General features: G+C 48.6%; 1 protein-coding gene across 9 annotated transcripts in view; it reads right to left on the bottom strand.

The window, feature by feature from the left end:
* FAM20B (FAM20B glycosaminoglycan xylosylkinase) overlaps positions 1–2,606 on the bottom strand; it is a 43,374-nt gene extending 40,768 nt beyond the window's left edge. For 3 of the 9 annotated variants that reach the window (XM_060643639.3, XM_060643643.3, XM_060643636.3), the window contains exon 1: positions 2,342–2,530. The gene's annotated coding sequence lies outside the window, so the exon portion shown is untranslated. Of the gene's footprint in view, positions 1–1,559; positions 1,696–1,730; positions 2,237–2,341; positions 2,531–2,584 lie in introns of those variants that run through there. The other 6 variants (XM_078440581.2, XM_060643635.3, XM_060643638.3 and 3 more) reach the window with 6 other exon arrangements.
* Between the last annotated feature and the right edge of the window lie 11,820 nt (positions 2,607–14,426).

The raw sequence follows: 14,426 nt of genomic DNA, 5'->3' as shown, positions 1-14,426 counted from the left end.
TTCATACTGTTTGCCATTCATTCGTTCAACCACCAAGTATTTCTTGCACATCTACTGCGCGCTGTTAGGTGCAGAGAGAAAAGTATGCCAATTATCATCACTATTACGACAAACTGTAGTGCCTCATTGTAACTATACTTCCTACCTCAATCTACAAAACCACATGGCACTTAGTCCCCGGGTGACCAGACATCAGCTTCAGAAGGCTGTCTCCTTTTTATTGTTTGCAACTGTGGCCACGGAATACAAAGAGCGGCCTCTGCTTCTATTATGAGACTGCACCAATCATCAAGAGACAACCACTGTGGCTGCTATTTTTAAAAGTTATCAGTTCAAGAGCTGCAGTATCTGACTTCAGGGTTTACACCATGGAAATGATGGTCACACCAAGTGTGGGAAGTTCAAGTCTGCCCTGCAAACAAACAAACGAACAATTTCATTTAGAAATTCAATATTCAAAAAAGATAAACAGAAGAAGCTTTAAGGGCATGTGAGAGAGCTGGATTCTACAGATGGAAATCAAGAGAATGGACTAAAAGTCAAAGAACTAGGAACTCAACATCAAATAATGAGAAGACATCTAAGATTAGATGATAGAAACAGTGATGTTTGTTCCCTAATTCAGAGTACCCAGAAAGAAAAGCAGGACATGTGTTTTCAAGTTTTCACTCTTTAACCCAATAGTAGCTATTTTCCTACTAGGTTCAGAGAAACAACAGAACAAATCAATGACACGTTTTCACAAGGCACACTGAAAGAGAAGCTGTGAGCTCCGAGATTTCCTGATCATCTTTTGCCATGACCATTCTATCACCACACTTTATCGTGAGCGAGGTTGAGAATCTGAATTACTTGCTTGTGCTTTTTTATTCTCCTCTGATAAGCACTTTGAAATCTGGAAACCCTTCCCGTTGACTGATTCCATTGTATGGTTCCAGGGATCAAAGTCCAACAACTTCGTAAACTTCAGAAAAGTTATCAATTTAACACAGAACATTAATTTCAAATCTACCTTAGGCTGGCTCTGAGTCTAGGCAAATAATTTAGCATTTTTAACACCTGTACCTCAGTTTCCCAAAGACATGTCTTGCTGATAAATAATATATGTGGAAGTGCTCTAAGGCTTAGCTCAAAGGTTCTGCATAAACTCAAGGATTATAAGCACACTGAGGTCTCTAACTCAATTTTTAAAAGCAACCCCAATGAAATTTATGCATTAATTTATAACACGATAGGAAATATCAATCTTAATCACCCGATTCATGTATAAACGTATGAAGTCCTACAATTTAAAAGCTAAAAGATCCCACGTTCCTCTTCCCCTTTCAAGGTGAGAAATCAAATCTCCACAGGGAAACTGGGTGGAGAGGATACTGACACCTGGCCCTACCTAGCCTCAAAGTCGCAGTATCAAGCATCTCTAATTTTCCTAAATTACATACTCCTCACCCATCCAAGTGATAATATAGCCATTTAAAGGATTAAAATTCCATAACGACCAATCATGCCCCGTCGTCTCCACTTTCCCTCCAACATCCTTCCACCCCTTCTCTTCCTACCGGAAGACTTGCAGACAACAGAAGCCTGCTTAGAACGAAACTCTTTATCAGATCCCACAATCAAGGGCGCAGCTTGACAACTGCTCACATCCATCAAGAAAGGCAACGTTTAGGTTCGCTTTTAATCGCGGGGCCCACACACCCGGAAATGAAATCTCAAGCGCAACCCACTTTGGACTACCGTATCATTTCCTTAAGTTGTGCCCGAGTGCGAGTGCGGGGTGCACGATCCCGAGAGACCGCGGAGCCCCGGCACGGTTACCCTGCCTCCCGCCTCGGGCCTGGTGGTCACTTGCGCTTCTCGGCCACGAGGTGGGCCCGCGGGCGCGCGATCCTCCCCGGGCCGCCGCAACGGGCGCTCGGCGGGACGCGAGGGCGGCACTGGCACCAGTCTCCTCTAGGGACCGCGCCGGGGCGCGAGGGGTGGTCATTAGAAAGACCCCCGGCGGCCCCAGGTAAGGCCGCGCCTCAGGCGGGCCGAGCGGGCGCTCCTCCAGCCGCGCCCGCCCGCAGGAGTCCGCCGGGGGGGCCAGCAAGGCGGGGCGCGCGGCCCGGGTCGGTCTCCAAGGCAGCAGTGGGGCCAGATCCGGGACCCGCCAGCGGCCGCTCGGGAACCGCTCCGGGTACCGGCGCCCGGCCCCTCGGGGAGGCGCCCCGCCCCCAAGCGGCCCCCGCCCGGCGCGCGCCACGCACCGCGCCCCGCCCGCGAGCCAGCCCGCACTTTCCCGCCCGCCGCGCCGGGGGCGGGGGTCGCGCGCCCTCCCCGCCCCCACGCCGCTCACCTGCCGAGCCCTAGGCTCGCTCCATGGCCGCCCGCGCGGTGCGGTGCGGTGCGGCCCGGCCACCCCCGCCGCCTCCCGGGAGGGGCAGCCCCACGCCGCGCTCACCGCCCCCAGCCTCCGCCGCCACTGCGGCTCCCGCCCACCCCCGGCCCGGCCATTCCCTGGCCACTCTCCCCGCGCTAAGCCGGCGGTCCCACACCCACCCCCCCCCCCCCCGCCTCCGCAGCCCCCGACTGTTGGTACCGTCCTAGCGTAACGCCTTCCCCGCGACCAATCCAAGGGCTCACTCTGAGAGGCCCCGCCCCCGCCCTCCGGTGGGCGGGCCTACCGGGCTCGCTCCGGACGGCCCCCCTTAACCCTTCCCTTCCCGGGTCGGCCCCGCTTAACTCCCTCGGCGCCGCCTCCCCTCTGTCCTCCGCCTCCCTACCGCCCGCCCCACTTGCAGAAACTGACCTCGAACTTCTCTCTTGCCTTCTCTTTTTTCTTTCCTGATTTTCACAAGCAGGTAGGAGGCCAGGCAGTGGGACTGGAGAGTTGGGGTCCTTTAGGTCCACTTCTACTTGTGAGAAGCAATTTCCCTACGCCTTTTGCCCATTTGATTTGCCTCGACTGATGCTTCTATCTTAAGTGTATCCCCCTCGCCCAAAAGAGGCCAACCTTCCTACATCGAGCGCCAGTCGCTCTTCCTTGGGACCAGAGCAACCCCCCCCCCCCTGCTACATTTAGTAGCATTTAGCAAAACTGTGCTTAGTTTACTGTGGTATTAGTTGTTTAACGTCTATCTCCTGCAGTGGACTGTAGGCGCCATGAGGGCAGAACAGTGGCGTCCTGTTTTCCAATACCCGACACCCAGTAGACTCCCTGTAAATGGTTTGCATGAAAGATTCTCCCTCCCCTTAAGTTGCTTCTTTTCCATGGATTGCGTGCAGATCATCTGTTGTATAATGCACCATTTCATTTATTCAGCATAGACTGAGCTTAGACTTAGTGTATGTCCAAGGCACGTTGTGTATATAAGGCAAGTTGATTTGCGGGATAAGATGTGTGAGATGGGGAAAGACTGAGCCGATGCTTTGTTCAGGCTGTATAGTTCATTCAAGCAGTAGGATGCAGTGGAAAGAACTCCTTACTGACTGTGTGACATTGGGTGGGCCAATATCTAGAAAATGCCCTTATCTGGAAAATGGGAGTTAATCAAGGTACCTTATTTCACAAGATTGTTGTGAGGACCAAATTAGTAAAAGTGTGGGGAAAGTGCTTTCACGTTATTGTATAATGGTAATGATTATTCGTGTGTGTATTTACTGAGCACTTGCCATCAGGAAAGCCTGAAGAAATAATGATGCCGGACACCAGCCCCAGACAATCTAGTGAGGGAGGCAGAAAACAATCAGTGCCAGAAGGAACACACTGTCAAATACAGAAGGAGTTGTGTCAGCTTTTTACTGGATGTAGTCGAAAGGGTTTGGGGTCGTTTTTCTGACCACGGGATACATCATTCTTAGGAAAATGAGCTGGATGGATACAGGGGTCTACTTAATTTCTCTGACATCCATCTGCCTGCAATTGGGTAATCTTGAACTTTGTTTACTACATCAGGAGACCATTAAACAAAAGGGCAAAGCAACACTTCCTCTAAGATACTTTACCCCAAAGGACTTTCCTTTCGTGCCTAGAACTCTCACAAAGATAGTGAGGGTAGATTGTCCGTCACTGCTCAGGAGAGCACATCCTGTAGCTTCAGTTTCATGCTGATCCCTTCTGTCATTAAGGACATTCACAAGGGGGGGGGGGGGCGGATCTCATGGCCTCTCTAGGCAATCCACTCCAGTGTTTAATTTCACATCCATTAGATCCTTCCATCCACCCCATATGCTGCAGGACAGACACACTTTCTCTAATTCTGTCTTCAGAGATGAGAAGCCAGGGATTCAGGGCCTTCATGCTTTCAGACAGCAAAATTGTCCCCCACCCCCACCCCCGGCCGCCCCATCTTCCCCTCGCTAGACCACATTATTCAGGCTCTTTGTGACTGTATGCACAGCACCAGCACAGTCCTGATACAGCACGATGTTAGTATCTGCCCTCTTCTTCCTGCAGTGCGCCTTGCTTCCCAACCAATCAACAGTCAATATATTCTAGGTACTGTGGGGGATGCAGTCATTTAAGAAGGGGATTCTGCCTTCAAAGAGTTTACATGACTAGCACACAGGAAGCAGCTGCAAGAGATACGGGGGACTTAAATTATGCAGCACATAGTCTGTGATCACTGAAAGAATCAGGGTCCAGGAAGATAGTGTGGGCCGGTATTGCCAGCGAAGGAGGATTAAAGTGAGCAAAATATGGGTGGGAGAAGAGACGGACGATATGAACCAAAGTTAGGTACTGCCGTGTGCACTCAACGACAGACGTCCTCAGCCAATGATACACGGTGGGAGACTTCTGTCTGTCCTTCGGTGAATGTCTACCAAGTGCCACGCGCTGAGCTAGACCCAGCTCATGCAAAGGCCAAAGAAAGCCTGGTTCTCATGCTTGAGAAGCTGATAGTCTAGTATTGAGAAATAGAACGGAAAGTCAGGCAGAACCCCCATAGGAAGGTCTGAGTCCTTTGCCAAAGTCCTAGGCATCCCTGTCTAATCTCCCCCTTTGCCCCTCTCTTCCCTGTCCCCAAACTGCAAGGCCCTTAAAGACACAGACTGACTTTATTTCATCTTTCTTTCCATCTGTGGAGAGCCTCCCGGAGAGTACTTTCTCTGCATTGACGTGTTGAAGTGCATCGAGGTTAAATCAGAGAACAAATTTGGCCGTGTCCCCTCTAGCCAGGGACAGTGCCCATATGTCCTCAGTGGAGGAGTCTTTAGTAGCCCAGTGCAGCATCCCCCAGTGGCTTGTCCACGGCCTGCAGAATTCAATAACAACTCCTCTGCTTGGCATTTCCAGGCCCAGTCCACCTTACTGGGCCCATTTTCTGCTAATGTCTTACCTTCTACCCTAAATGATTCACTTGCTCTGAGGACATCCCCTTTTCTGCACCCCTGGTTGTGATCATACAGATTCTTCCTCTGGGACTCCCGCCTCGCCCCATCCCCCTCTCTACTTGTGAAACTGTTGTGTATCTCCCAAATACCATTTGCTCATGAAGCCTTTCCTGACCTCTGCAGCTGTGCATGTACTCCTGGGCCTCAAAGACTCAGAACTTTCTACCTCCTTTGCGGTATGGTTTGCAGTGATATCTTTGGGGATATGTCTGACTCCTTCCCCTGGATTGTAAACCCTTCATGGTCAAGGACAGTGTTCTATTCACATCTGCATCTTCCTTAGTGCTAATACTGTGCCTGGCCCATGGTGAACACTCAACACTTGAAAGAGAAGTTTTAGAACAGGTCCTGTAGGCATGAGAAATCAGAGATCTCTTTCTTGGCCTCCTCATCATTGTGTTTTCCTTTACCTGTTTCAGAATTTCCAGGTGCTTGCCAATTTGCCAAGCCCCAGGACTCAAATAACAGTCCAGCAATGCGAAGGTATAAGGGGAGGATTGTCTTAAGGTGACTATACACCAGCCCCAGCAGAACACACATGCTCGCTCGTTCTCTCTCCTGTTAAGAGAATACACCCACAATGATGGATCGATCCTACTGAAACTAATTAAGTTATTTCTACATGAAGAAACTTGAAGGGAGCTGGAGGAGAGCTCTCGCTGTTCCAAGGTGCTGGGAGCCAGGGAGAGGGAGATGGAAGGATTATTGAGTGAAGGAGCATAGGTGTCCCTGCCAGGGGCAGGGGCAGGGGCAGGGGCAGGAGCTCGAGCTCTGCCTCCACTGCCTCCGTCTCTGGGCAGGATTGTTCTTTGCACGGGGCTCTCTGCCGACCTGCCGCTTCTGCACTTCTTTCCCGGCTGGGCAAACTCTTTTCTCTCATTTAGCCACTGGCTCTCCACAGCTGCTCCTAGTAGCTCACACCCCTTGCTCCCAGCACTGGGACTGCCCACTTCACCCCCCTCGTGGCACATGTGGCAATGCCATCTGAACAAAACTTGCAAGTCCCAGGGACGCATTATAAACCGCACACAGCACCCACTCAGCCTCTCTGCCAAGGAATTGTCCGGGATGCATGTATCTGAAAGTGATGGAAACCTTTCAGTTATTTCTTTCCATTCTCATTTTTTTTTTAAAGCAGCTTTATGGAGATATAACTTACATACCATAAAACTCACCTGCTTACTTTGTACAATTCAGTGGTTTTCAGTATATTTACAGAGCTGAACAATTATCACCATAGTCGAATTTTAGAGCATTTCATCACCCCCAAAAGTAATATGGGCTATTTTCTCTCTTATTCTGAAAATATGTTTGTCTATTCGTTTCGTTTTGGGTTTTTTTTTTTTTTTCATTTGCTTATTACAGGCAAAAAGAAAAATACCTCAAGGGGACAGTGAACTCCTAGAATTACTAAGAATGCAAAGGAGTTATAGCTCTCAAAGCTGCATTTCACTTAACTTCCACGGATGGCTGTAGTCGTTTAATTAGCCACTCCAAGATGTACACTTTGTTGTGGTATATCCTCCGGAGTGAATGGCCAGGGCCACGTCTTTGGACATCTTCCAGCTTGTTGTGCCTTTCTCTGATGCCAGTGGGCTCTCCAGCGGTTCTGGCAGAGACAATATTGCAAATTCCAGATTGCTAATTCCCACAAGGCAGTCATTGTGTAATAAGCTCAGGATGGTACCACATGCACATGGGTATTTAATACACATTTTTTTTTCTTTTTGCCGTGATGGAAGCTCTTTAGTTTTTATTAGCTCAATTTAACGCATGAAGTAATTGCATTGATTACTGCATGTGGTAATTGCAGCCACCTGGAAGTTCTGGGGTCCTCAAATTCGGCTCCCCTCCCCCACAGGTAATGTGCAAGAAGTTAAGCGGAAGGCTCTCTGAGCCTCTCTCACGACTGATCCAGGGGTGTGCGCTGACTGCACAGGGACTTTCAAAACATCCCTACGCCTGCCCCACCTCCTCGAAGACTTGAGTTTAATTGTCTAACGGGGAAGGCCTCGCAAGGATATTTTTTCTTAAATATCCTTGCCGTTAAAATATTTTTTATTTATTTTCGAGAGAGATAGTGCAAGCTGGGGAGGGGCAGAGAGAGAGAGAGAGAGAGTGGGAGTCAGAGAATCTCAAGAAGACTCCACGCTGTCAGCGCAGATCCTGACACGGGGCTGGAACCCACGAACCGTGAGACCGTGACCTGTGCCGTGAGACGATGACCTGAGCCAAAATCAAGAGTTGGGCGCTTAACCAACCGAGCCACCCGGGTGCCCTTAGCAAGGTTTTTTGTTTGTTTGTTTGTTTTTTAACAAAGCTCCCAGCTTATTTTAATTTGCAACCCAGGCTGAGAACCACTCCTCTCCTAGTGACTAAGCCAGGATCGTGTTGAACCATGTGTAATTGCCATCTTAGTAAGGCAAAAAGAGTTGAATATTGGCAATTTCATGTGATTCGATCTAATATTCAGGTAATTCGTTTTACTTTTATTTTTTTAAGTTTATTTATTTATTTATTATTTATTTATTTATTATTAAGTTTATATATTTTGAGAGAGAGAGAGCAAGAGAGCATGCAAGGGACAGGGAGAGAGAGAGAATGAATCCCAAGCAGGCTCTGCACTGTCAAGAAGGAGCCTGATACAGGGCTTGAACCCACAAACTGTGAGATCATGACCTGAGCTGAAGTCAAGAGTCAGGCGCTTAACTGACTGAGCCACCCAGGCACTCCAACTGGTTTTTATTTTTGAGTGGGAGGAAAGATTGGTCTTTTGGAAGGTATTCCACAGGAAACCAGTCATTTCTCTACAAACCCCTGATCTGCAGCGCATGAGGGTGAGAAAGGTGTGGCAGGGAAGCCAATGACCTCTGTGATCAAGGTGCTGCATCTGGGTGGACTAGACCCTCTGCATCTCTTCTTCCAGTGCAGCTGAAGCATTCAGAAGCCCATGGCTGCCGTGCAAGGAGGGAAACGAGCAGGGCTGGCCAAGGGTGAGACAAGCAGAAGTGTTGAGGGAACGTGACAAGGAGAGCATCTGGTCCTCCTTCAAAGGCATTTACGGTTAAGAATATATACAGTTTAAATACAGGGCAGGCCAAATGAAACGCTTGGATAAAGAAAATCTGGTGCTCAGGCCTGCAGCTTGTGACGGTGACCTAGAAGACAGATGTTCATGGCACAGAGAGGTGGCTCAGAACAGGGGAGGACAAGACATGTGACACGGTAGAACTAGGAACCCAGGGAGAAAGGAGCCAGCACGTCACAGCCGTCCATGTTGTATATAGATCATTGATTCGTGTTGATGAATAGAATTCCTTTGGGAGACCATGTCATGATTTATTTGTCCATTTCTACTCTCAATGGACGTGTGAGTAGTTTCCAGGTCTGGGCTGTTACAGATAGCGTTGCATTCCTCTGCCATGACGGGTGTTTGGGTTTACCTAGGAGTGGAGGTGCTAGGTCATGGGGGATGCTTGCGTTCAGCATTAGTAGAAAGTGCCGGTTTCCCAAAACGTGGAACCAGTTTACCTATATCAGCAGTGCATGAGTGGCGGCATAGCTCCACATTCTTGCCCCCTGAGTGCTTTCTGGGCCACTGAATTAACCAAACCTGGAACTGTCTACTTCCAACTTAAGTGTTTAAGCGACGACTAGTCAGAGTTTCTGTTACGTGCAGCCCAGAGCTTCCAAAGGCACTCTACAGGGGCAAGTCAGGGTGCTCAGCTCTGAAAGGCATCTTTCCTTTAAAGGCCAACCATTTTCTGGCATGTGGGTCCCCCACCACCACTGGAGCAGAGCCTTTGTCTCTCCATAGGGAGCAGCTCGTAGGTTCCCTCATTGTCGTTACCGGTTCCACCACTTATCTAGGCCTTCCTCGTTTCTGTCCTAAACTCTGCTAGTGGGTGTTCTCCTCTGAGTCTCTCCCACTCCAGTCCATCCTTCCTACACGTGCAGTAGACTTCTGAGGTCTTCTGGATAATCCGGAAACAACTGAAATTATTTTCTTCGATATCCCATTTGGCTGCCCAAGAATATACCAAATGGCTTCTTTGCTAACAGCCAACTTACCACCCAGCCTAGCAACTATCGTTAACTGAGAACTCCTTTTGTTTGCCAAGCCTGGGGCTAAGAGCACCACACATTATCTCATTTTATTCTCACAACGATCTCAAGAATATCTTTGTGCCAGTTACAATGGATGGCCTCTCAGCTCCAAGCCACCCTTCATTGCCTGCTCTGGGAAACACAGACTGGACCTTTTAAAGATTTTTCTTTTGCTGGTGGCACACTGTCGAGCCTCGTCAGTAGAGAGTGCTGGCGAGGCACCTCAAGGTGGCAGGGCTTTCCTTCCCGGTGCTGGTGTGCCCCATTCAGATGGCCAGACTCCCGTAGAGCAGCGGGGCCAGCCGCTTCACCCAGCGCGGCTCCTGGTGGCCCCTGCATAAATGACAGCATCCTAGAGGGTGGGTTTTGAGCAAGTTAAGAGATTTCTAGCAAGTCCTCCATTGTAGCACTGCCACGACTTCTTTGCTGCTACCTCATGAGCCACAGCAACACCCCAGGAGTAGAGTCTGGATCTCAGCCCTGGGGGAGGAGGGGCTTCCCTGGCGCTCTGGCTCAGCTGGACAGGGTGGTGGCTACTCTTCTTGTACTCTTGTATTCTGTAGAGTACTGTTCACATTTTCCTAGCCAATCCCTCCTCACTCCAACCCACTGTCACAGTTCATAATTCTTCATGTTAAACTTTCTCTGCTCCAATCCCTGTCTAGTTTCTACCCCTGATTGGACCCTGATGGATATATCCCCTCTCTGATTGCGCTTTTGGGTTTGTTTGTTTGTTTGTTTTGGAGTTAATGATATATAGTTTTTCATTTTCTTTAGTTTTATCTACTATTATTATTTCAATCCAAATATCTCACCAGTATACTCAGTCTCCTCGTTGTAAACACAAACATGTTGGTTATTCTAAATTTCATCTTCTTTAAGAAATCTTTCCTTAGAATTCTCTTCCTCATTCCCACACCACCTTTCGTCCTTTTTATCTGGTCTGTCTGCAACATCATGTTGGGAATCTCCCATCTCCCTGGACCGTGTGTGTGGATCACTCAGCCACATGCTTCCAAATTTTGTCATTTTGTCTGTTTCTTCCTCTCTGTCTTTGCAGGTATACGTCTTTCAAAACACCCACTGAGGCTTTCCTTACAGGCCCATGTTTATGTTTCTTTTGTCTTGCTTTAAAGGAGATTTTCATTTTACTTGCTATCCTTTGTACAGAGTTTATGTTTATTAATATCACTGCTAAGGTTCTAATAAAGAGCTTATTTTATTCAGGAAAAAATCCTTTCAGTTGTTATTGTAATAGGGTTGGGGGAAACCAAACAAGCACACACGTGTTTATTCTTTCCCCAGACTCTTTGCAGATATTCTTTTGAAGTCTGTTTTTTATTTTGAACTCCACAAGGTATCATGAATAGCTTCCCACATTATTATATATTGTTTTACTACAACATTTCCTTAAGTTACTACAATATCTTAAAAGATCTTTGGTATTCCCCACTGAGGATATACTGTAATTTATTTAGCAGGTCCCCCCCTTGTGGGATATTTAGGCTGTTTGCATTTGTGACCAAGAAATGTTTAAAAGGTTCCTGGAGCCTAACAGAGATTGGAGGTACGCACCCAGGACCCTGACAGACACAACACAGAGGCATCCCTTCACGTAAGCAATGCAGTTACACTCCCTGGGGCTCTCGAGAATCTGTAAACAATGAGCATTTTCTTTGATGGCCATCCAGCTCCCAAGGACAGGACACCCCAGTGTGCCTTCTTAGCTAGCTGCCTGCTACTCAGCAGCTTACCTGAGAAAGGGCAAAGTTCATTATTTTAAACTTGTTTTCAGTTTTTCCTTCTCCCCTTTCTCCTCTATTTCTCATTGAACTCCTAACTTTGCCTTCAATATATGAAATAAATGTATTACTGGCTTCCCTTGCATCTAAGGAAACAGTGTGTGAATAATTTAATGTCTTTGAATTAGTCTTTGACACTTACACATACAATGTTCCTAGCTAAATCAGTGCGCGTGTCCGGGGTGGTCTTCCACGGATAAATTAGGCCCTTCTAACTTCTGGTGGCCTCTGGGCCGCCATCTTGGCCCATCGGACCTCAGCACATAATGTGGGGTAGAGAACTTTCAGCATCTCCAGTTGGAAAATGCACCAAATAATGGCACGATTGCACAGAAATAAATACAGGATGCTCAGTGAAAAGCGAAGTTATGGAGAAACTTGCAAGGAAAATGAAAATAAGTTTGTTCCTTCAAGTTTTTACCCTGCTCCGTACGCAAACACAGACCAGCAATTCACAAGTAAATGCAAGGTTTTCAACATCCAACAGTTTGGAGTAATGAAGGAAAAAAAAAAGTCAGGAGTAAAACACTTTATACAGTGCCTTTCCTTGTCCTTTTTAAAACTCAAAAGAGGCTCAAGCAACAACATTCTTCTTCTGGGTTGAAACCAGCAGGGGCTGGGGCTGCTCTGGGACACTGCTCCTTTCATGAACTGGGAGTGAAGACTGGGCTCATTCATAGAACTTGCTGGGCAGTTAGACCACTCACTCCCTTGTGGGCTGCTGTGTGCACCGGTGCCTTAGCTGGGCCTCAATGGTATTGCTGACCTCCAGAGGGCAATATGGGGTCTGCTTCTAGAGTAACCTTCCCGTGGTGCGCGGTGGAAGCTTTAACGTCCGCCCTGATCTGTTGCTCTTGATAGTTAGCCTTTCGGCCCACATTTCCTGAGTTGCTGCCACATGCTGGGCCTGGGAAAGACAGAGGGCACCAGTGTGGTGGGGAGAGAGACCTGTACATCCAGAATCACAAGACGGTCTGTGCATGCTGTCCGCTCCTGTAACAAACACTGACCCTCGAGCCGTTTGTGCCCAATCTCAACAGAGGAGGGGTTTGGGGGAGCCCGTTTGGTTGGAAGCGGGTAGCCAGGGAACAGGAAGGAAGACTGTCTTTTTAGAGCCCAAGCTACACACTAATAAACTTAGCAAAGATTTCCAAAGATGCTTTCGTGGGCCTGAGATGGAAAAAATGTTTGTTTTCCATATTACATATGTCCCCACCTTTAAAAATGTTTTTCTTATTTTGTTATTCCACGGGGAAATAGAGGCACTGGTGCAAAGTGTAGGAGGCAGTGAAAGCCCGCCGAAGCCACCCCCCCGGCTGCTTCCAGCCAGGCCCTGTGTTAGAAACGAAGAATGGCATCCGACACCATCCCCATTGCCGCTGCTGAGTGGGTTAACCTGTGGCAGGGAGTCACCATGCAAATAAAAAGATGCAACGCAGGGTAATGAGTGCTGCTCATAAATCCATTTACTGGATCATTCTTTCATTGTTTATGGAGTACTCGCTGTGAGCCAGCTACAGTGCTGAGTCCTGAGGATACGAGAACCTAGGAACTGGGTTGCCTGCTAAAACACAGGTGGCCAATTACATTTGAATTTCAGATCAACAAAGCACATGCTTTTAGTGTAAGTACGTCCCGTGCAATAATTTGATTTGCTAAGTCTGGCAGCCCTTCCTGGGAGAGGCCAGAAAGAACGCCAAGTGCTCAGGAGCACGGAGGGGTAAGGACCTCCTTTGGGCCCCTGCGGCTGAGGCGTCTCCTGGTGAGGCCTCCGCGACCAGCCCGGCACCGTCCCGCCCGGCACCTTCGTGCCTCTGACACCGCAGTGTGCCTGACTGCAGTGCTCATCGGTCTTGCCCAGGAAGCTCCTCCAGGGCGGGGTCCTTGTCCGGCCTGTTCAGTCCTAATGCCCAGTAAGCGGGTGTGCAGCAACTTCTTGTTGAATCCAGGAAATGTTCTCTGGAGATGGAAGGAGGGCATGGTGGTCTGGGGACGCCTCATGGGGGAGGCGGTACTGGAGTTGGGCTTTACAGAAGTGCATGCTCGGGGGGCGGGTGATAGGCTACAACCTTGTGGGCAAGGGTGGTGCTCTGTATGACCAAGGCAGACTGACCGTGAGGGCTCTGCCCTGTGGTTCTCTCCGTGGGGATGAGTGACAGCTCATGCTTGCCCCGCCCCACCAGCTGGGAGGAGGCCTGCATCATGAGCAAGATGGATCCAGCGGCAGATACGTTTTCCTTTCCCCAAAAGGACTCTGTGTCGGCCATGACCTCAGAGAATAAATTCTCCCTTAGGGAGGCATGGAGGCAGCCTAGCAGTTTCTGAGTGGTAGGGTCTAAGCACTAAAGAGCAGACACATAGAGGGGCATCTGGGTGACTTAGTCAGTTAAGCATCTGACTTCGGCTCAGGTCATGATCTCATGGTTCGTGAGTTCGAGCCCCACATGGGGCTCTGTGCTGACAGCTTGGAGTCTGGAGCCTGCCTTCGATTCTCTGTCTCCCTCTCTCTCTACTCCTCCCCAACTGGCACTCTGTCTTTCTCTCTCTCTCAAAAATAAACATTAAAAATAATTTTTTTTAAAGTAGACGCATAAGGATGGACAGTAAGCTAATGGCATTTCAAAGGACAGTGATAATTCTTTTTTTTTAAATTTTTTTTAACATTTATTTATTTTTTGAGACAGAGAGAGACAGAGCATGAACGGGGGAGGGTCGGAGAGAGAGGGAGACACAGAATCTGAAACAGGCTCCAGGCTCTGAGCAGTCAGCACAGAGCCCGACACGGGGCTCGAACCCACGGACAGTGAGATCGTGACCTGAGCCGAAGTCGGATGCTTAACCGATTGAGCCACCCAGGCGCCCCTTTTTTAAAATTTTTTAAAAAAAAATTTTTTTTAACATTTATTTATTTTTGAGACAGAGAGAGACAGAGCATGAACGGGGGAGGGTCGGAGAGAGAGGGAGACACAGAATCTGAAACAGGACAGTGATAATTCTAAACCACATGAATGGTAGGATAGGAAATTAGCTCATGAATGTCTGCTCTAAGTCAGGCCCTGTGCTAGTCCTTGAAGGCCTCTGCCCATCTTTTTTTCTTTTTTAAGTTTATTTATTTTGAGGGGGGGAGGGGGAGGGGCA

Source organism: Panthera onca, chromosome F1 (genome assembly GCF_046562875.1).
Source record: "Panthera onca isolate mPanOnc1 chromosome F1, mPanOnc1 haplotype 2, whole genome shotgun sequence".
NCBI lineage: Eukaryota > Metazoa > Chordata > Mammalia > Carnivora > Felidae > Panthera > Panthera onca.
This window is presented reverse-complemented; position numbering and strand designations above follow the sequence as displayed.